Source organism: Battus philenor, unplaced genomic scaffold (genome assembly GCF_028537555.1).
Source record: "Battus philenor isolate CCGP_79_NKW_IND1 unplaced genomic scaffold, ilBatPhil1.0.hap1 SCAF_11, whole genome shotgun sequence".
In the NCBI taxonomy this organism is placed as follows: domain Eukaryota; kingdom Metazoa; phylum Arthropoda; class Insecta; order Lepidoptera; family Papilionidae; genus Battus; species Battus philenor.
In genome coordinates, this window is record NW_027181673.1 from 8,368,966 (window position 1) to 8,391,989 (window position 23,024).

Sequence of the window (23,024 nt, forward strand, 5' to 3'; positions counted from 1 at the left end):
GAAAAACAAAAAAAATATCAGACCAAGAAATCATATGAAATATTAACTTTTTACTGATGCAAATTATTTTCTGACACATAAAACATAAAATATGCCTTACGTACTAATCCTTTAAACTTTTTTATCAAATAATTTAAAATGCTCAAACCCTTTTAGTACTAAAATTCCCCGATAGATGTACGTTATTTCGCTTGATGAGTGAGATTCAATATGGCGGCACCATTCGCCTCTGGAACAGGGCGGGGAGAACAGTCGCCGAATCGCCACTAACACATCTACGCGTATTTTTATCGAAACTGTCGTGTTCGTGACTTGAACGCGGGTGTTATTGGGAATTTGTTGTGTGTTTGAGTGTTTATGTAAGCTGTTTGTGTTATTAATTGTGCATTATGGTGTTTTGTGTGAATAACGTGAAACTACTTTAGGGTAACAATGTCTAGTAGTTGACATGTTTATCTGTGTCGTGTGTGAAGATTTTCCCTTCGCGTGAGGAGGTGTGGTGCGCTAGTGTGCGCGCTGGCGCTCTGTGTGTGCGCTGCGGCCGTGGAGAAGCGGCGACCCGATGATGGATTGCATTTCCATGGATGTATAGGTAAAAATTGCCAGTCAATTTATGCCTCTATTTAGCGAATAATGGCCCTCTGCCATACACACACACGCTAATTCGTTCCGGCCGCATTCCACGACTGCTTTGTTTTATACGTAAGCAGTTCTTTATTCTGTAGCGCATGTATTTCGGAGTAAGGATGTATCCTTAAATCGATAAGGATAATGTGACTTAAGAGCGCGTATAAAACGGGCTTTTTTGATATTGTAGTCTTCATATTGCATTGAATAAGGTCGCTCGGGCCTTGTAACCGCTTTGATCTTACGAAATGTTTTCCTCCAGTGTTCATTGTGTAACATGGCATTGGATATTGTGCGGTATTTTCTGTTGTACTTTGGAAAGGATTAATGCTGCTACTCTCTTTTTACCTAAATATACCTAAAGCATTATTAATAAGTAACAAAATTTTTGTATTAACTTTCATATACCTCGATCACCATTTATTTAAATTGATAACGATGTATTACAAAAATCTTATATTAGAGCTTTTCTTTAAAAAGCTATTCATACGCACGTACAAAGTCTGGCTTGTACCATTGAATCTTAATTCATTACATTCATGCAGAGTCGCGCGAGAATATGGTTCCCCTCGCTCTGTTCACTGCCTCTGGTTATCAGCTTACAAAATGAGTGAAGCCGTCTCTCTCCTGCAGACAACTAATCTGTGTAACTCCGTCTCGTTTTAGCGCATATTGCGCGTTTTTCTTCTTTTGCCGTGTCATATGCCAGTGTTGGGGCATAAGCAAGTCCGTAAGTCGATTGGTTTTTACATAGGATTCTTGATAAAATAAACGCTATTTCACCTCTGGCCCATCATGGATAATATATTCAAGTCCTTTGTTTAGGACTTTAATACGTAGTATTAAGAGGGTATGTTAAGGACGACTGCGCATCCGAATCGCGCAGTTGGAGGTTTGGTGCTCGTCCGCGCTGCACGTGGACCGTCTTGTTCTTACCTCAAATCGGGATTCCTATACATTTTCTTAATAAGTGATCGTCAAACGAGAAAAACTTAATGATGTAGTCAATGACGGAGACCGTAAAACATACGTAAGTTTCTTTAATTTTTTGAGTTTTTTTTTTCCAATACTGTAAGTTTTATTGAAAATATTATAAAAATAACTAAAGGCAAGAAATATTTCACTTTATGAAACTTAAAATATTTGTATGGCTATGAATACTTCTTACTCTGCCATTACTATAAATAATAAAAAAGGTATAAGATAACAATATGGACTCCTTGAAATTTATTTCAACGCCAGAACATTGACGTTTACAACGTCTAATAATAAGAGTTTATTAATATTCATCGCAGGAAGAAAGAGACGTCGATAACCTTCTACGCCATTAAACTTGTTCATAATTACATCTCAGACATAGCAATAAAAATTAAAATCTTTAAAAGTCCACGAAAAACTTTATGCCTTTTTGTTCTGTGATAATCTACAGTCACCTACGTTCTTATATTGCTGGTTAAAAATAAATATATAATATCAAAAGTTAACCAAAATGTAGTTTGGGTTCTCAAAGATATATAATTACGACGAGTTAATTCAGTCCAAATCCAAATGTCAGTTCTAAATTGGAAAAGTAGTTATGTATACGGAAATGTTTTCATAAAACAAAAACTGATGACCTTTCTTCTAATTTACCTCAAATATATAAAATCACAGATAATAAATTGTGTGCACTCTTAAACAAGTTATTATTGAGAGCTTTTAACGTTTAAAGTGTTTACAATAGAAGTTTATTCAGGTGAGTAACGTTCGTTCCTCTTTTCTTCTGTTCGTTCTCTTGAACCCTGAAACTTATAGTTTTATCGTTATTGAAGGTCTCTTTTTGTAAGAATTGTGTGTTTGTGTGTTGTAAGGTGATAGATATTTGATCATTGTTTCAATTTTTTATATAGTTAATGTTTTTTTTACTTAACATATCGCTGAAAATAGCTCATAAAGTGATTGTTTAGTCAGTTTTAGTATAATTGTCTTAAAAGACATGGTTGATCATCTTACGTCATACTACGTTTTAGTTCACCTTCTTTAATTAATGCATTTTTGATTTTCTATTTTCTTCTTCAACGTGGATCTATTATAAATTATAGGTTGGTTTACGTTGCCAACAAATGATAAGTTAACGTTTAAAGGCTTTAAAGAGGCGAATGTATAGTTAATTAGCTACACATTGAACACAACTCTTTATAAAGTATTGTCTCTGAAATATGTAATGTTAATTTTCAGGCAATACAAATTCTGTAGCGTACCTCACACTAGGTAAAAAGTCAATTAAACTGAACCAGAAATATATTTTATATGTATATAAAACATAAAACCATTGTCATATTATTTCACCTTTTGGACAAAAAAAATTCTTATGTACTGGTAATTTGATTAATTAAACATCGTCCAATGCACGGGAACTAATTAGACAGTCTATATGCGTAATTACAAGGTAATCCAGACATTAACAATGTAATACAATTCCATAATACTACGAGAACGTCGAACGACTTGCTTTGTGTTGGAGATCCTGTTACTGTATTGATACAATATTTAATTAAGGGATTATGCGATGTTTTATACAAATTAAAATTTTCTTTACATTAGTTTCATCCAAACATTATTATTTAAATTGTTACATATACACTAATATTGCAATATGTTTAACCACACGTATTATATATATCTTAAACTTTTACTCAAAATTTTGAGAGAATTTTATTTCGTTGACTAACCGAATAACCAGTAAATTTTTCAACAAGCTAACTGCGATAACAAGTTGCAGAGATCGGCATTAACTGCAAGAAGTCACAAACTCTTGGCCGCAATGGTACAAGTTGCCACGAATGAATTAGAAAAAGTTGATTGCGAGCCAAATGTTTTAGAAATCCCCTGTACAGTTTCTAAGGTTAACTTAAACGAGTTGGTGTAATTAAACACTTCGCTATAAGAAAGTAAAAAGATATAACTTAAAAACATCTCTTTTCCTATACTGATTGTAAAAAGAATAGTCTTCACTGATTTTTTTTTAACATAAAAAACTCACCTACATACCTTCTGTAAAATTTGTATGACGCACAGTAATTGTTATTTCTCGTAGTGTTACGAATAAAAGTTTTGAATATATTTTTTATTGGATATTATGAAAATATGACAACAATAAAAATTTAATTTCCAATGTTATAAAAATATTCTTCAAACCATAAAACCAAATCAACAAATCGGTCAGTTCAAATGTAGTGCATTAACACGACAATGTTAGTAGAGTTCGGATGTTTCATTTACAATTCTGTTACGGGACAGTGTGGTGCTTGCTCGCAAATCCGTTTGATCCACTAACTACCTACCATCCACCTTTATGAAGATCGAAGCAGAATGTATCACTAACAATAAGCTATCGGTTGTTTTACATTTTTATGCAAAGGTTGTTTATTTCTTTATTAGAATATTTGTCTATTTTACAAATTTTGTACGTTATAAATATACTATGATTAGCTAAAGGTGAGAAAACTTTAAAAAGGCCAATTTATATTGACAGAAAAATTATTTAAAATTATTTTCAAACATTCTTTAAATCCAAAGTGAGTACTCTGAAATATGGTACCATAAAACTTATTTTGGAATGCAAAAGGTAAATATCTTCGGCGGTACAAAGTATGCGGGAACAGGGGAGATTAAACAATAATAATTTTAATATGTAGGAATCACTTATAACGTTATATAATATTTCTGAAATCAATGATTTTTGGATAGAGTATATAATATGTATAGTAAATTTAAAATGTATATAAATTACCACCTAGTCACGTTTCATATATCCTAGCAATTCATTGAGCTAAACCAATGTGATTCTTTATTCCTCTTTAGTTATCAAAATGTATGGCGGTGTTCCTAAAATGAAAAATATACATGGAAGAGAGCCAAGATCAAGTCTAAATTTCTCTCAATATGCATGGACCATACTACGATTTATATCCATGCAGAGGTAAAGATGGGTCGCTTTTGAAATAACTACAACCTATATGGTGATATAGTTTCGCAACTGATAAAGTAAAAACGTTCAAAATAATGCTTTCATTTCTCTGCAAATACAGTCTGAAACTTTACGTTATACGTTCTGAGATGAATTGTACATAAACTTTAATACTACAAGAGCTACTAAAAATATTTATACGACGTAGATTGGATTTTTATTAAAATAAATTGAGAAATATTACAGAGAAAACTATTCTTAATAATAATCTATTTAAATTTTTTGCATAAAAAAAATGTATGCTGTACGTCACTTTATTGTATGAGTCAAATTAAACATATTTTTACGATCATTCTGCCGTTAGAAACTTTTTTATCAGCGGGTCCCAGACTTTCTCATAGAATCAATAGGGGACCTTAAACTAACATTTTACATTGAACATAAACCCGGCCGCCGAAGTGTGAATCTCAATTTTTTTTCTGACGCCATTGTAGACCCTGTCAAATCTCCTGTGGAATACTGCTGGTCTACCCGGCCCACTAACTAAACTGCTCAAAAACGAGTTCCATCGATAGGCGCTGTTTGTGCGAAATTTAGTGGTAGTGCCTCAAAGGTAGTTAACATTGTCACCGGTGATTAAATTTCGATATATAGTTGTAACCCAAGAAAAACTGCACAGTAGGTTCACCTTTGGAAGAATTGGTTACAAAAATTGAGACAGGACGAAGTTAAGGGGAAAAAACGATTGCAAACTTTTTTTGGTCTATAGGCTGTTGCATAAACAATTGCTTTCGAAAATACGAAAACAATAACGGCGAGTGATAAATTAGCATTTGTTTGCAAAGACAAACAAAAGCCCTAGTAGCCAACTCCTGCTTCGTACGGCCAATACGTCAGCGCACTCCGTCAACCAAAGAGTGTTGACTTTGCGAAGTCCAAAGAAGTGGCGGCTGTGTTTGAAAACGTGAAAAACGCCTTTAAAAAAGAAACGGGCCCACTGCTTCTCACAATGATTTTACAGTATACAACAAAGCATAGATTACCAAGGGGGCTATTCTGAAAAACCATGAATTGTTAATAAATTGTTAGTTTTGTTTTTTATTATGTTAAACACTTTCGAAGTTACCTTTCATATACCAGTAAGATGTGTATTGCTTATATTATAATTAGGAAGTAGAACATGTTCTTTATTACAGCGAATTTAATTATTAATTTGATTTTGCGGCGCTGTTCATTTGAATAATAGCGAAATCAATGATCATAATTGGGACACACGTTTTCGTTCCCATCTAACTTCGCACACTATTACTTATCAACTTTAATATGGACTCCTTATTACAAGGGAATCTATATTTCCTGATACTGTAGGTTTTTATTTCATAGTCCATTAATAAACAGCGGGCTGGATATAACGTATCAATTTGTCAGTTCACATTAACGTACTTTAACGTCAAGCTCCCAGTACGTAATAGAATTTGTGCTTCGAATGGATTTAGTGTCTATCAGCGGTGACATTTAATCGACCATCAGTTCCGCACAATAAACAAGATTATGATAAAATTGCTTAACTATTTATTCTCCTGTGTTTATATTGTCCGTTTTACTGGTGTTCAAGCTTTATTTAAAGATAAAAATTTGGTCACAAACATTTAAAATAAACAATATAGCCAATAATTTGTGATTTGTCGGCGTGAATTGCGGTATGTAGTTTAGGATTTCAGCTTTGTTAATCTTTTTGAAAATCTTTTTAATGTAAATCTTGCCGAATAGTCGACAAACTAGAGTTAATATTCCATAAGCCATTAAAGTTTTTAGCGAATGAATATATCATTCAAAAAAAATACTTCTTCGTCTCGTCTTTTCTAAACGGCATATATAAAAATTCAGACAGGACAATTTTAGTTTTTCATGATGGACATGACGTGTCCGTTCCAACCTTTTCCACTCTTTAATTATTATTTAATTATAGCAAATGGCATTTACTTTTTATTAATATTCTCAATACTTTAAAAGATATATTTTTTGTAATTAGTATCAGCGTTTCCTTTCTTTTTCACCGTTATCTATAATACTATAAAAGGTTAATGTATGAAATGACATTTCGTATTCAAAGTATCTTTATTAAAGTAGACATTGTCACGCACTTTTGAGTCAGTCGATTATTTTTAACATTATAAAAATGTAGTCAGTCCTTAAGTAAACCATAAACTCAACAGGCGACTGATCAATGAAATTTAACAATGTTTAATATATTATGGTATGTACAAACCATGTTTCACACATTACGATCAACCAAAAACTCTTGAATGCTATTAACTCTTGAATATATAAAACATTCGTTTAATGATACACTTCATTCTTTTATATATAACACTAACTTTATTATTCATAATTACCTTATTATTTTTATCGTTCTTAATACAGTTTAATTTGAATTTGAATAAAATTACAATGTCATCCGTTACCAACTCCACATAATGAATGTATTTTAATCTAAGAACAATAAACTTAGTTTAATTTGAACAATTAGATGAGACGATGGCCAAACGTAACCGTTATTCATGTTAGTTAATTGCTCCCTGGTCGGGGAGAAGTGTTGTACGCAGGTGGCCTATACTTACAGATTTTCCTCGCAGCTTAATTACAATGTTATAAAATGTCTTTTAATTGCATTAGTTATACAGCGTAATTGGTTATTGGTGTAAATGTTTTAAAAGGATTAATGTATAACTCATTTGTCACCCTAAAGCTTGAATGATTTTACATCTATTTCTAATCACCCTGTATAAAGAGATCATACTAAAAATTAATCTGAATAAGAAACTGAAAATTAATTGGTTAATTACTTGATTACTTTGAGAATAGATGTCATAAAAGTAAAGTCGGCCAATGAAAAAAGTGATCTTGTTTATATAATTCTTTATGTATTCTACCAAATCAATTTCGCCCCCTTGGAAGTTATCCCCGTCTGATAAAAAGCGCTTTTGCCAACGCTTTTCCAGTCCTGGAAACAAACGGAATAGTCTTTTTCTCGTATAGCCTTTCAGACATTCGTTTCGGTTTGTATTTCGTCAATCGTGTCAAAACGGCGTCGCCGCATTGGCCTTTTGAGTTCGTCGAATAACCATAAGTTCACGGCGTCTAATCAGCTGAAAACGGTGGTTGGAAAACGATGTGAGGCGAGTTTTTAGTAAAAACGTCGCGGAGAAACAATGCAGTATGACATCTACCGATCGATGCGTTTAATACACAAAACATCCTTCAAAATGGTTTAGATTTGACCAAATGATATTCCAACACTATCAGCGAGGTCTCTTATTGTCAATCGACGATTTTCAAGCACCAAACATTTGATTTTTGGCCGTGACCCTCGCCGACAGACGTTGATGGTTATCCAGAGCGCGGTTCCTCTTCAACGCGTTCTCGGCCCGCTTTGAACGTGTTTTACCAGATTTTTATGTGTTATAGTTTGATTACCGCATTTGATACCACAACATTTTCAATGTGTCTGCACAAGAATATTCGTTCCACGAGCATAATTTTGTGCAAGTTCTTGCTCAACAAAATAATCCACTGTAAAAATCAAAAAATCACTTTAGGTTGATTACAAAAACACATGGAACTCTATAAATTAAACTTTTATAAAAAAAAATATTAATAAACAGACGCTTGGAAAATATTGTAAACAGTCCTATCAACCTAGGAAAATTACCTGCCTTCCTAATACCCGGGAGTTTTTAATGATAATTTCTTCTTACTTTTTGTTTACAGTAGTACTTCCTTGACATTTATTTATAGCACAAGGAACCCTGGGGCTCTCGACGCGTTGTACTAAATATAGAATATGTAAGTAAATCTTACAAGAAACAGTCGCTGAGTTTCTTAAAATGTTATCTGCCTACATTGATAGATGAAATCAAGCCAACACTTTGGTTTTTTACTATCGCAAGCAGATACATTTTTGTGGGCCTTCGCTTACGAATTGTGAATTCACTTTTTTTGGTCACAATTACCTTTAGACACACTAGAGTCCCACGTGCCCAGAGGGGCATCTACCGGGCCCACTTTAGGAACGAATGATCTGTATGTTGAATATAACATTTGAATTTACTTTATTCATAGCACGCCTATTCATTGGTTAATGTTAATATTTATATTTTGTTGGTTTCGCTCCTTCGAAATAATATGAACCTAAGGAAATTTAATTTAATCTATTTGATTTTGAGAGGTACGATCATATGCAAGTGGAAGAAAGTGGCGTTTGAAATCATCACTGTTTTTCGCAATGAAACACGCTCTATGATACTTTGATTTACATATTTCGCGTATTACAATAACAGGGAGGCGAACTGCTGTCCACTCTCCCGTACTTTATGATTATCTGCAGAACGTTTTAAGTGTTTGTTAGACTTTACTCATTGACACTGTTAAAGTGCTAACTAGTCTGAATATTAAATTAAATTTATATAACAATGTGTCTGGATCTGAATCTAAATATATATAAATTTTGGTTTTCGATTGGTAAAACAATACTCGTTCACAAGGAATGTTAAGCTTTCGCAAATTGACTTCTAAATAAAAACAGCAACCATTTGCTGTGTTTAATTTTGTTCCGAGTGTTATTTTTTTCCTTATAGTAGCACTTAAAAAGTTAGAATGATCATAAATATTAAAAGTGATAAACTAACTAATCATCATTCAGAAATAAAAAAAATCTTGAACTAACACTAGCTATAACGGCCATATATACATAGCAATGATTACATCGGCAGTAAGTAATAATTATGTGCCAACATAACCAGACTAAGAAACATCAATTCTGAAGCAACTTTCATAAAAAGCGAATAAAAAGATTGACGTGATGAGAGAAACTAGAACCGACTTCATTGTATTAAAGCAAATACAACGTTAGATCTTAGCTCTCTTAGCACGTGTTATTATATCGATTCATAGCAATAACAATTGTTTCTTTTAATAGGGTAAATATTTATTTCGTACATATCATGCTTACCCACCGTTATGGACTAATTCCGTAATTTTATTTTAAATAAGGCGTTATAGATTTTAGTTATGACCACCTCATCCTGGAATCACAACCTTTTTGATTATATCGCTTTAGATTCCCTGCGGAATATGTTCCTACTGAGAGCTAATCACATTATTTAGCACTGTAATGGTTTACGGACTTATTTGCGCTAATTCATAATATCCAAAACTCTCTATTGGTTAGAAGACTTTGAGCTGGCTAATACTTAATAAACTAAACATAATAAAGCCTACCCTATAAGATGTGATTTCTTCAAAACTTACCTCTGCAAAGCGTTCCCGTAGTGAACGTCGGTGTTCATCTTTCAGAGATATCCTAGCTTAATCGAAAAACAATATTATCCCAGTCTTCCTAAATCAATAACGCAGTTTCAAAGAAATATAAGTCTGAGAACTCAGTGCTCACGGAGTAAATTATTGCTGCAGGCCGGGCGATCACTGCATTTATTGGCAACGAGAAGCCTGAGCGTGACCATCCGTAGGCTTATTTTAACATTTCTTACTTCTTTGGTGTTGCTCTTTAAGTTAACCTATTAACATTTGTTATTTCTCATCGCTTGACTTACTGATAAACGATCATCCTGTGACTTTCTTTCAAAACCAGGTCTTCTTTTGACAGAATCGGTCTCTTGGTAGCGCTTTTATTTGTACTGTTGATGTACTACTCTCGCTTAGCCTATGAGCCATGAATAACTGGCTGCAACCTCAGATAGCCATTTTCGACCGCAAAACTTTTTTTATTACTTGGCGGTACCGAACTTTTTCGTGTCATAGTGATATCAGTCAAGAAAAAACTCGAAATCACTATTCCCTTCTGCAAATGTGACTAATATAGGTAATTATGCTTTCTGTTTAGAAATGCCAATGTTAATGTTTATGCAAGAGACATTAAATCTGTTAAACCAGTTTGTAGATAAGCGCCAGCAGATTTAACGTTGTTCTTTATTATATTTATTATAAGGTATTTTACTAAGACATAAACATGTAAGTTTTTACATGTGCTAAGATTTGTTAGTAATACACAAAACAAAAAGCCTTTGCACGTATTATGTAAATATTAGTTTACATTATGTTGTACTTCTTTCATTTTTTAGTGTCATAAAGGAAAGTTACAATTTTTTTAAGGTAGATAGCACAAGAAATCACCCGGGTTTATATTTGTGCAGACATTGATTTGAATAAAAAAATAAAAACTAAAAAATCAATCAATGGGTACTAGGGAAGAGGGCAAGCATCTGTTTAGAATGGCACTTGGAATCAAAGGTTTATGCATTTCAGTTCGTTAGATTTTTTATAAAGTAAGACGTGTTTGATGTGAAACCAAATTTATAATTCTGTGACCAGTCTGTATTCTGTTGAGCAGTCGCGAAACTGTCTCTAAAACATATTTAATATTATTATTTTTATTTGATTTTATTGTTACACATGGACATTGTATAAAGACGAACAAATTTGTTAGCAACTTTTCGGTTCTAGAGTACTTTCGCGCTATATAAGCTAATACAACTACTGAAGTAACTATGCTGTGATAACAGTAAGCTCGTTAGCTAATAATCAGATGACAGATATTAAACAATATCTGTTTAAGTCGACAATTTTGATAAACCACAGCAAAACGCAGTTACAGTGTACGTGGATCTGACTTTATTACATTACTTATTTTTTCGTGAAAGATGCTTTCTATATGTCATACAAAATAATACGACTAGTAATTGTGTTATGACAAACTACATCTTTACGTAAACACGTACGTACACGAATTTCTGAAGTTGAATTTCGCAATACGAAAGTGATATTCTTTATAATCTATTAAATATATAGTACTGAAGCATCGTTATTTTGTATATTTTACCAAACAATGGCTGACAGCATTTTTATTTTAATATCTTAAGACAAAAAACTCTTTTACTTCAATATCAAAATGTCACTGATGGTTTGGCTTGGCGGTCATGTTTTATTTATCTGTGATAATTATTTAACAGGTTTAAAGGTAAAATTTAAAACTTTCAAAAATCTATACCACAGAGGATTTGAAATTATTTGGTATTTTGTGTAAGATTTTATCTAGAAAAATTATAAAACCAATATATGTTTAAAGTCTTACACAGAAATTTTATCTAAAACTGCGGTAGAGTTCAGATGTAAGAGCAGTATTGATTTTATAATTACATTATATGTCTGTTATATATTTATAGACAACAATTCATTAACATTGAACATATTAATCTTTACGATACTTGAAATATTTATCTAATATGACATTTTTTTAATTACGGGTTTTGTTCGTAGATACGTCATCCAATATTTTAAGTAACTTGACTTACTGCATTATTAACATTTATTTGCCATTGTAGTATCAAAAATTTGAATAAAGTATACTGTTTATTATAAAGTTTATTTAAAAAAGCCTATATCTTACCGAAAAGGAAAATACACACAGTCGTATTGTATTGAGTTTCTCATCGATAAGACTAACAATGCGCAATGGTGCTAAAAACTGCTCAATCCGGTTGTCTTTAACAATGTTTGTACTTTCGAAAATGCATTAAACCAAACGAGTGGTGGAAATTAGTCTGGGACCGGCGTGTATCGTGTCGACAAACACAGATAACTTCGCTTGCAAGTAACCATATTTAGTAACTAATTGTTTCTGATCGCCTTTATCTTCTTTACGACGGATGTTTTATTCAAAGTTTGTACTTTTTTCTAATAATGCATTTATTTTTTGTTGTTATACTTAGTTTAGCTATAAATACAGTTAGAATAAAAAAAACATTTTACACCTTAATTATCAATTTCTCTTTCATGATATGAAAAATATTAAATCCAGAAATTTAACGTAAACTTTACTAAATCAGACTTAGGTATTTCTAGCATCATTTGGAGTATCTACTGGGAGGACAGTTCAAATGACAGATATTCCAATATGAATATTTATTAAGTTTTCTCATTCTCGAGCGATATGGTGTTAAATATTTTAGTCATAATGAAGTGGAAAACCAAATTGCTGCAAAAGTATTAAATAAAGTAAGTGGCTCTATGTTAAATGAAATTTTTTAAACCTTGCATCCGCATGGTCGCATTGGTCGAATGTTTGTGTACCCGGTATTAAAAGGTAAAAAAAACCTCCTCTATTTGTGACCTAAAAATATCTAACTCTCTACGTATTATTCGTATGAAAGGCGATCGAAGCATCGAAGGAAAAAATCGAAGAAATCCTGTCCGAAAGCAAAATATTTTGTCTGGGGAAGTGAATGTAGCACCTAGAACCATGTTGCGTATTTCAAACATTTTGCAGCCTTTTAGAAATGGTCATTATTTTATTAAGTGATATCAGTATATATTTATAATTTCTTAAGCATTACGCAGGAAATATCAACGATTTTATTATGTTTTGACTGAATTTTTTTTATCGCTGAGCAATGTTTAATAAGCAAAATGGCTGAGTTTATGCTCAAATCTCTGAACAGGCTTCCTAATTAAACAGCTGAAAACAACATGGATATTATCTAACCACAGTGATGAATTTGTGGGTTAGCTACGAGTATTAACGAGTGATTGAGTCGTATTGTGAAAAACTTCGGCACAAATGGAATAATTCTAGAGAAGATGGTTAAGCCTCTTAATAACATCGTGTTCCATATTCTAGGTCAGTCCTTTTAGCGAACCTTATGTGTCGGTAAAATAAAGCACGATCCGTCCAAGCGGCGTCTGAAACAATGTTTCGGACTTCATCAAAGCCGGCAAAGCATGGGCAGTCTTATCATAATTCGTAACGAATAATTGTCAGTTTTATAGAGTAACTGTAAACGCCATGATAAATTGTTCCTAAAACAAGCCATACGATCGGCAGTGAAGGATTTTCCCGTAAAAAGTGCATGCTGCTAGTGATAACTGGCCTCAACGTTTAAAGGACTGCGTTGCAGCTAATGGAGACCACTTCGAATAAACTTTAAAAATATTAGTGGTTTTACATTAATGTATTAAACTAACACATTGTTACAGTAATAAATGGTACGTACAATTAAGTGTAGTCTTTCTTTGTAAGAATATTTATGGCAACACTAATATTATATACATCATCTAGTCCTGAGTATATATATAGCCAAACAAAAATAATATAAAAGACGAAGAAAAAAATGAAATACGCTACTGAATATAAGATAAATCCTTAGCGAACTGCTATGTTTAGACTGGTCTCGCAGACGCTACAAGTTGTTATATTTCTTTAGATATTATGAATCTTAATTTGTAGCTTTGATTTAAAAATTTCCAGCGAGCGCGATTGAAACGATTGTTCTTATTTTAGCTTTATTATGTTCCATCTTAAAAATCTACTCAGATGATATATTTTTCAAAATTGTTTTTGTCCTTCAATAATATTACATTTATTACAATTTCAAAAACAATAATTTCATTATTAAATACAAAACGTAGCAAAAAACACTCGGGACGAGTTTGTTTTGATTCCCCTTTGCCGACGTGTTTTGTTGTTGTTATCTAACATATCCAGCGATTTATTGTTGCTGCGTGCTTGCCGTGTGTTTTTGTTTGCTCGCGTAAGATAATAAAGGCGTGTTGGTTATATTTTGCAATGGATTGTTTTTACATTGTAAACTTTTAATACTACTTTCGATTAAATTTGGCATTTTTACAATATTAAAGTTAAATTGATCCTGCAAAACTATGATGATTTTATAATATTCATTTTTATGAAGCATTTATGAAAGCCATTGATAAAAATAACGTGTAAGTTTTATTTAAATATGATATGATAATAAAATACAATTGATATATATTATATAATTAATATTGTTTAATTGTACTACCGAGAATGAATTACTTTGTTCAATATGAATTAACGCCTCCAGATACAATTCTTAACATACAAATCTTAAAAGAACTAAAGTTTTGAAGACTCAATTAAGCATGTATAAGAAAATGTTTTTATTAGCTACCGCAATAGTCTTCGTATTGCCAATAAATTTAAAAAAAGGCTTATAGAAGAGTGATCACTCTATTCATTGTTTTATTGTCTCTCTAAAAATATTGAATACTTAACAAATATGTTTTTCATTTTGTATATTAAGTAATGTGTTTAAAATTTAATTGTAATACTTTATGGTACCCGTAATGTTTACTTGCGTTGTAACGCCTCTTTTATTAGTTTTTATTTATGTAAAATATTTGATAGCTAAAGGCAGGTGTTTTAATTTATTCTGTGGTTATGAAGTGTGATTTTTTATTTTCTAACTTAACCGCATTAGTGGTACGGTGTACGAAATTTGTGTTTAACAGACAATATTTGATAATACATTTTAAATACGTCGTTTTATTTTTGACATATTTAAGATAGTAAGGATATATGGTGTATTTTTTTATAACATATATCTATCTAACACTAAATATTTTTGTGTCTTATTTGGCTTAAAAAGATTTTTTTATAGACAAAGAATATTACTTTTCTTTCCACTTATAACCTTGTTGCGGTAACTAAATAATATCTACAGCGATTAAATCATTGCTATATAATTACAAATTAACTAAAAGCACTTACTTAACAGTTAATGTCTCTTTGTATGAAATTTAATTATTAAAGTTGTTTATACAGTATGAAACTAATTTCCTTTGATTAACGAGTTTTTATATTAAATATAAACTAACGACAATAAGTAGATCCTCCTTTGTTGAAAACTGTCAAGGTGGATACTAGTATAGCGCATTATTTTCTAGTGTTTAAGCTGTAAGGTTTCAAAAGACACGTCCTTTTTGATATTCTGTTACTAAAAATAGCCTTTCACTTTTTTAATTTGACTTAAATATTGTTTTCATTTTGCTATTCTTGATAAACAAGGAATTATTGAGTAGTATTGTTAGCAGATTGCATATAAACTGAGCAATAAAACGATAACGTTCGGAAGAAATACTTGAACAAAATTTTGGGAAAATAATGAAAAATAATTATTTTATTCCATCATATAGTTAAATTACTCTATATTATAAAAAATATAGTTAATTATTATAAATTTAACTCACTACAATTCAAGTTAATTCATTTCACATAAATCCTTTGTTAACTGACCTTCCTTTTCTGAAAAGATTCTTATAAAATGAAAAGTCTTCACGACTTTTTAGTTCAAATTTCGTGAATATATTTCTGAGTAAAATTTAGGGGCTGTGTAACATAATTGTAAAGCCTCTTAGTTAATTAGTTACCGCTTAGAAGAGACGGGGTGTTGTTTTGCGGGTTTCGCTAATTCACGGATATTCCTGCGTAGATTGTTACAATTACGTAGGGTCGAAACGAAACTGTCCGGATCGTAAACCGTAATTATCTGGTAGCCACTGAATTCTGAGTGGACTCAATGTTTGTTATTCACCGAAATTTGCTGGTAATGTTGTTTTCACGTACTTTTTTTTTACTTATTAAAACAGATATTACCGTTTAGAACATAAATCGATCTGCCGTTTCTCTTAAGGACTATAGACAAAAGAAAGTTCAAAACGTTTATATTAAGCAGATAGTTAAAAAAAATTACTATTCCGATGAACTAAGGTCTGTAAATCTGTTATCTGTACTTTCTGTAATAATTAGAATGTAGTTAAGTTAAATGCAACTAAGTAATCACCGTCGCCCTAGGCGATTTTTTAGCCCTCAAGGAAATACTGTAGAGAATTTTTAATTCGGCGTAGCAGCGTTCTTTCCTTGTATTTACTTTTCATTTAAAAAGTATCTCATTTCACGCAAATAAATCTACTTTTTCATTTAACGTGAAATATATTTAGTATAATTATCTCGATGCCCTCGACCAAAACCAATATTGTTATCGTCTAACTTATCGGATGGTTTATTGCAGTTAAAGGTGCAAAGGTGCAATAAAATACTGCACATAGTACTTTTTATTCACGGATAATGCATGCAAGAACTGTTTTCTAATCGACTTTTCGATTTTTGAATCGATTTCTTCTTCTTTATCATCATCATCGTAAGCCTCCTAATAAAAAAGTAAATGAACGTAACATATTCATAACATATCCTATACAATCCCTCTGCTCCTTCTTATCTCCGTAACCTCTTCCACTTCTCCCGGGCCCAGGACAAACCTTGTCGTACGAACGTAAGGACGTCACTGGCCATCCCCACTCATCACTCTGATTTCTTTTCCTATTCCTTCACTGTCCATGCTGCAAGATTATGGAACGCTCTCCCCTACGAAGTACGTGATTGTCCATCATTACCTGTATTTAAAAAGCGAGTCAAAGAGCACTATTTATCGCTAGTTGTCTAGTATATATAATATTTTTAGTTATATATGTTATATATGTATTTATGCTTATATTATGTATATATATTATTTATTATGCTTATTTATGTAAGTATATAATATGTAAGTATACATTTATGTTCATGTTAAGTATGTAATTATGGTCAAAAGTCGTATCTATTGTAAATATTTCAATTTAATTATTGTGCACGTTGTGTCTGCCTTACTTTTTATGAATCTCCTTCCGTAGGCCTACTGGAAGAAATTTCTGGTTAGAAATAAGTAGTGCCTGTTGTGTCAGTTATATTTGTATTGTTACTTTAGTGTTTTTATTGTGTACAATAAACTGTTAAATAAATAAATAAATAAATAAATATTTTAGACTGATCAAAGTGATCAGGGTTACTGGTTACTTAATAAATGTAAACGCTTTAAAACCTTTTTACTGTGATATGAACTATACATTCATCCCTTTAAGCTTTTACACCATTCACTCTGTATCTGTAAATATATTTTGCAGTGCCCAAAGCTATCTAATTCTATGTCGAATTACCCCATAGAAAGCCAATAGACTCGGTTGAGTTCTTAAAATTCTAAATTTGTGTCGTGATCAATGAAAATAGACCCGTCATGTAGCAAATAGGTGATTGAAATTTTTGCATGAAGTATCGGCATTCTTTGTATGATCGCAGTTGTCATCTGTTCTATTTAAAAAGCGACGAAACAAAGATGTAACCGATTTTTTTTTAAATAAGTAGGGCTTACTTTATTGTGTTTAACCTTTTTATAATTTATTGGTTATTTAAAGGTAAGAAAGAAACAATCAAAATTTCATTACGTATATCACAATTTAATATTGAAAATGTTGCGACTGTGTGCAGTTTTAAAAGTGTAGAAATCGGATTAACTTCAAACGAGGAAACGCCATAGTCTGATCGAAACCGCTTAAACGCGCGTTTCATATGCACATTTTGGCCGTATTTTGTAATATATCAAAAATTGATTTAAAAAAAATCTTGATTGCTGTGCAATTTCTGTATCAGTATTGGCTGGCTACTTTTCCCTTTACAAAATCGAATCTATAATATTTAAACCATCATATACATCTGTAACATACCTCTTTGGAGATAGAAAGGAGTTGCAATGAAAACTTTTATTTTGTACCAAATTTATTGGATCACCCGTAAACCTAAATAACAAATGATATAACAGGTTGTCAAATATCTCCCTTCCGCTTTTTTGCTCTTTATTCAATGCTTTATAAAAAGTGTTACAGTGATCGGATTTAGTTCAAATATGCGCCGTTTTGTTCGATAATCTGTTTCCATCTAGACGGCAACTTCATAATACCTCCCTCGTAGAAGCCCCCCTCCTAATTTGCGAAGAACTCGGACAGCCACTTTTCACAAACCTCTTTTGAGTTCAACTTTACACCACCAAGGGCGTTCGCCATGGACAGGAACATGGTAATCACTTGGCGCTATGTCCGGGCTATATGGTGGATGTGGTAAAACCTCCCATCCGAGCTGCCGTAGCTTCTGACGAGTCATCAACGAAGTGTGTGGTCTGGCGTTGTCCTGGTGGAACACTACACCCTTCCTGTTGGCCAATTCTAGACGCTTCTGGTCGATCGCCTGCTTCAAGCGGTCCAGTTGTTCGCAGTAGATGGTAGAATTAAGCGTCTGGCCATATGGGAGCAGCTCATAGTGGATGATTCCCTTCCAATCCCACCAAACACACAGCAAAACCTTCCTGGCCGTCAATCCCGGCTTGGCCACTGTTTGGCACGATTCACCGGCCTTCGACCACGACCGTTTTCGCTTGATATTGTCGTATGTGATCCATTTTTCGTCGCCAGTCACCATCCGCTTCAAGAATGGGTCGAGTTCGTTCCGTTTCAGCAGCATATCGCAGGCGTTGATTCGGTCCAGAAGGTTTTTTTTGCGTCAAATCATGCGGCACCCAAACATCAAGCTTTTTTTTGTATCCAGCCTTCTGCAGATGGTTTAAAATGGTTTGGTGACTAACTCCCATCTCCTGGGCGATGTCACGAGATGCCACATGCCGGTCTAACTCGATGTAGTCCATGATTTGATCGGTATTTGTCGTCCCAGGTCTTCCGCCGGCTGGCTTATCCATGGTGTCGTTTTCGCCGGCTCTGAATCGTCGAAACCATTCCTCCGCGGTTCGAAGTGATAGAGTACCATCCCCCAAAACACCATTAATCTCACGGAACGTTTTTCTAGCGGATTTGCCTTTAACGAAGGAAAACTTTATAATAGCGCGAATTTCGGCGTTAGTGAACTCCATGTTTACACGTCTATAACTGTTGAACGCAATATCCAAACTAATCATGCATAGCGTCGTTTTGTAGGTTATGTCAAGACCTTTCAAATTATGTATAATATTGCCAGATACGAGCTCTGTAGCGCTTTGTACATAGCCGCGAAATTCAAAAGACAAAAAGGCGGAAGGGAGATATTTGACAACCTATTATCTACCACAAGTCCTTCTATATAAACGAAAAAATTCACATCCATTTTATAAGCGGAAATTCTAAAGATATATTCTACGCTACGAATATATCTTTAGAAAGGTGAGATGGCGGTAATCTCATTCTAGTTATCTATTCTCAGTTTTTTTTTTCTTAAATCCACAATTTTTGCCGACACTTTCTCTTATTTAAACTTTATGAAACACTTAAAGTGTATGGTGAAGCTACATACAATAATCCTTTTCGTACAGCTCCGGACTCCACGGGGAGCGGTACCAATAAATTAATCTCGTACATTTCGCCGCGCAGCTATCGCACAGAGCAGAACGCTCTTTTCGACTTTCCAGTTTGTTATTCATCTTAACGGCATTAAATCTCTATTCATATTCATTTTAGACAGAAGTTATGATGACTTAACTACTTGTGTAGGGGTTAACACTTGCTTGTCTATTTCACTTTTACGTTTTCATAATACTTTATCAAAAGAAGCCCTAATGTAAAATTGACTTTTTGTTTGACAAAATTACTGAAATATAAAACCAGCATTGGTTTATTCAACTTCTTTTTCTTTTTCTATTATTATTTGTGAACAAATAGAAGCTGCTGTTGCAGATACGTATGTAGCACGTGAAATTATTAGTAAAATGGTTATATGAAAATATTTTTAACGTTTTTTTTTTACAGGCTGGTTAATAAATATTTTCGGCACCACCGACCTTATTTTTGTTTATTTTTTATTTTTATATATAATTACCAATAACATATTTTTTCAAATCACGTCGGTATACTGCTATAGTTTTGTATTATTGTCGTAAACAGTAGTAATAACATGGTATTCCCTACTGAACAAAGTCGGTGTATGTTTATTGAATGTTTCCTCAAGGGAAAATTCTTTTAATTTGCAATGAGAATATATTTGATGCGAAAATACTTTTTCTAGTTAGATTGTTTTATTAAACATATGATTTATTTGATGATTCTATCATTTCAATCAAAAAAGCGAGGCAGTAAAATGATTAAAAATTTCAAACGCAGCACATACTACACGTACGTAGGCCTCTCCCAAAAATTTCTAGCAGGACCGGTTGGAACGACCAGTATATTCCAAATACCTTAGGAACGTCGTCTTTCCACCTTGTTAGTGGACGTCTTACGTTGCGCTTGCCGGTTATCCACACCAGAACTTCAGGGCAGTAGAGACCAATTCGCTAAGCACGTAGCGTTATGTCTGTTGCTTTCGTTCATCTACGGATCTCCTACCGGATTCGATCTGGAAGAGAAATACTAATTGAACATAGTTCTCTTCTGGCTCGCTGAGCGACTCTTAGCTTGCCTATGAGGTCCGAAATTAGATACCACGTTGCAGTGCCATAAGTCGTCTCTGGTAATAAAAACTGATTGTAGATTTGTTTTTTTGGGCACTGAGGGATATTATACGAAATTAAGTATTCATTATTATCCTGGAATGCCCCAATCCTTCCTTGCAGTATTTTGTTTAACCCATTTACTTCCTCTTACCTTAAATCTAAATTTCTTTTATTCGTGACTCACATGATAAGTTGCTTACTACATTTATGGAGAAATGTTTCACTATTGTCGCTGTCAGGTTATGGAATAAATTACTAGACTTATTAAGATGCGCTGAAAACCTTTGTCAGCGTTTTGTATTTATTCGTATTTATGAAATAACTTTTCCACGTAAATATATATAAGTATACAATATATACATAACATATGTATATAATATATATATGTATATATATTAACAAACGTTTATGTATTTATAAGTTTCTTTTGTACATATGTATGTGTGTATGGTAATGTATGTACACCCGAAACTTTCCCTTCTTCCCTTCCTTTATCTCTCGTATCGTTTTTGGTATATTCTATGATATACAATAAAGTATAAATAAATAAATATATATTTAGTATTCTCTAAAGTAACCGCTATTGCTAATTAGATGACACGTAGTAAGATAAGTACTTCTGAGATACGAACTTACGAACAACTCAGTTTCTTTAAAGCAAGCGCTTTAGTTAAAGAAGACGTGTCGTTGACCTGAATTAAACATAAAGAGGCCATGATAAAAGAACTGTTTAGGTTTACCGGGTCTTTTCAATATTTCTGTAAATTTTTAATTTTAACACCCGAATTCTTTTGTCCAAGGAAGAGAAGAATTTTAAGTGGTTACTATGGTTCAGCTTTGTTGACAATAACTTCAGGCAGTACAAAGTCTGCAGGGACAGATAGTAAACAATATTCAAGTTTAACCTGTAGTTATCCGAATTTTCTTACTATGTATAATTATGTTATTTATTATTAATGAAATCATTGATATTTGGTTAGAGTGTACCATAAATGTAAGGTAATTAATAGTTAATGAATTGACAGTAATTATATATTCGAATCCTTAGCTTTTACACATAAAACTAAATCACCCTACATAACCCTTAATTTTATAGATAATGTGAATGAAGTGTTTAATTATGAATAAATAGTTTTAGTGGTAGCTCAAATATATGAAAACACCGATTATTTAATCAAAAGCAGTCTCCCGGTCTAACATGCTAATAAAAGGAAATGTTACGTACAAACATTTAGTACGAAAATAAATTGTTGTGAGAACACGTAGTTTAATGTAGTCTCCCCCGAGCTGGCTTTACCGGACCATTACTATGAATTAACTTTGTTCTAACTGTGTTTTACTCACGGTTTAAGTAAGTTCCACCGCTAACATTAACGTTTTGACTGCTTACTGGAAACTTGTTGTTAAAGATATAAACGTGTTTAATGTAACAAGGTCGAGAGTAATGTTGAACTAACACTTGGTTTGACTGTGATTTAAGAGTTATGAGTTAGACCCATGAAAAGAGTGCACTATGTGAACTCTTTAACTTCGTCACAAACTATAGAAAAAAATTGACGAAATAAAGAATCTGTACTAAATAGAAATTCGAAAGATGTACATCTGTACTGATCACACGAAGTGGATTACGGCTCATTACATTCTCGAGGATATGTTCCCAACGGGGTGGTAATGCCCCTTTGTGGGCACTGGAGACACTGACTTTATGGGCCATTTTCATGTAAAATGTTTTATTTAAAATATTTACCTTTTTGCTATAAAATATTTATTAAATAATTTATTCATAAATCCCATCTTTTAAGGTTTCACTACCTACTGTCCAGTCCATAAAAGCTTAGGAACTCTAGACTATTTTTGTTTATCAACAGTTATTCCCACATTACAAGTCCAATAAAATATTTCTACAGAAACTAAAATAACGTTCTTCACCATCATCATAATTATGTCGCCCTGTGCAAGGTATAGACCTCCCCCAAAAGTTGCCACGATGACAGCAGTCTTGCGTTGCGCGTATTTACCTACTTAAAAGGACCTTGACGAACGACAGACGAAATTGTGGTTAAATTTAATTAATTTCTCATGTAGCAAATTTAAAATTTAGTTGCCTTGTATTGTAATAATATTATAGTAGACCAGAATTGAGTTGCGGTAACACGTGAGTAAACAAATGTATTGGTCACGTACAGATATGACAAGCATGGTTGTGAAAATTAATGAAGTTTATAAATAGCTTATAATAGAAGTCGGTGATCTTTGTAAAAGGAAATCAAATCTAT

The 23,024-nt window shown here is 32.7% G+C and overlaps 1 protein-coding gene across 4 annotated transcripts in view; it reads left to right on the top strand.

The window, feature by feature from the left end:
• Window positions 1-245: 245 nt before the first annotated feature.
• The window catches only part of Hers (Histone gene-specific Epigenetic Repressor in late S phase), a 217,070-nt gene continuing 194,291 nt past the window's right edge, over window positions 246-23,024 (top strand). For 3 of the 4 annotated variants that reach the window (XM_068774595.1, XM_068774588.1, XM_068774574.1), the window contains exon 1: window positions 246-592. The gene's annotated coding sequence lies outside the window, so the exon portion shown is untranslated. Of the gene's footprint in view, window positions 593-1,619; window positions 1,658-23,024 lie in introns of those variants that run through there. The other variant, XM_068774582.1, reaches the window with a different exon arrangement.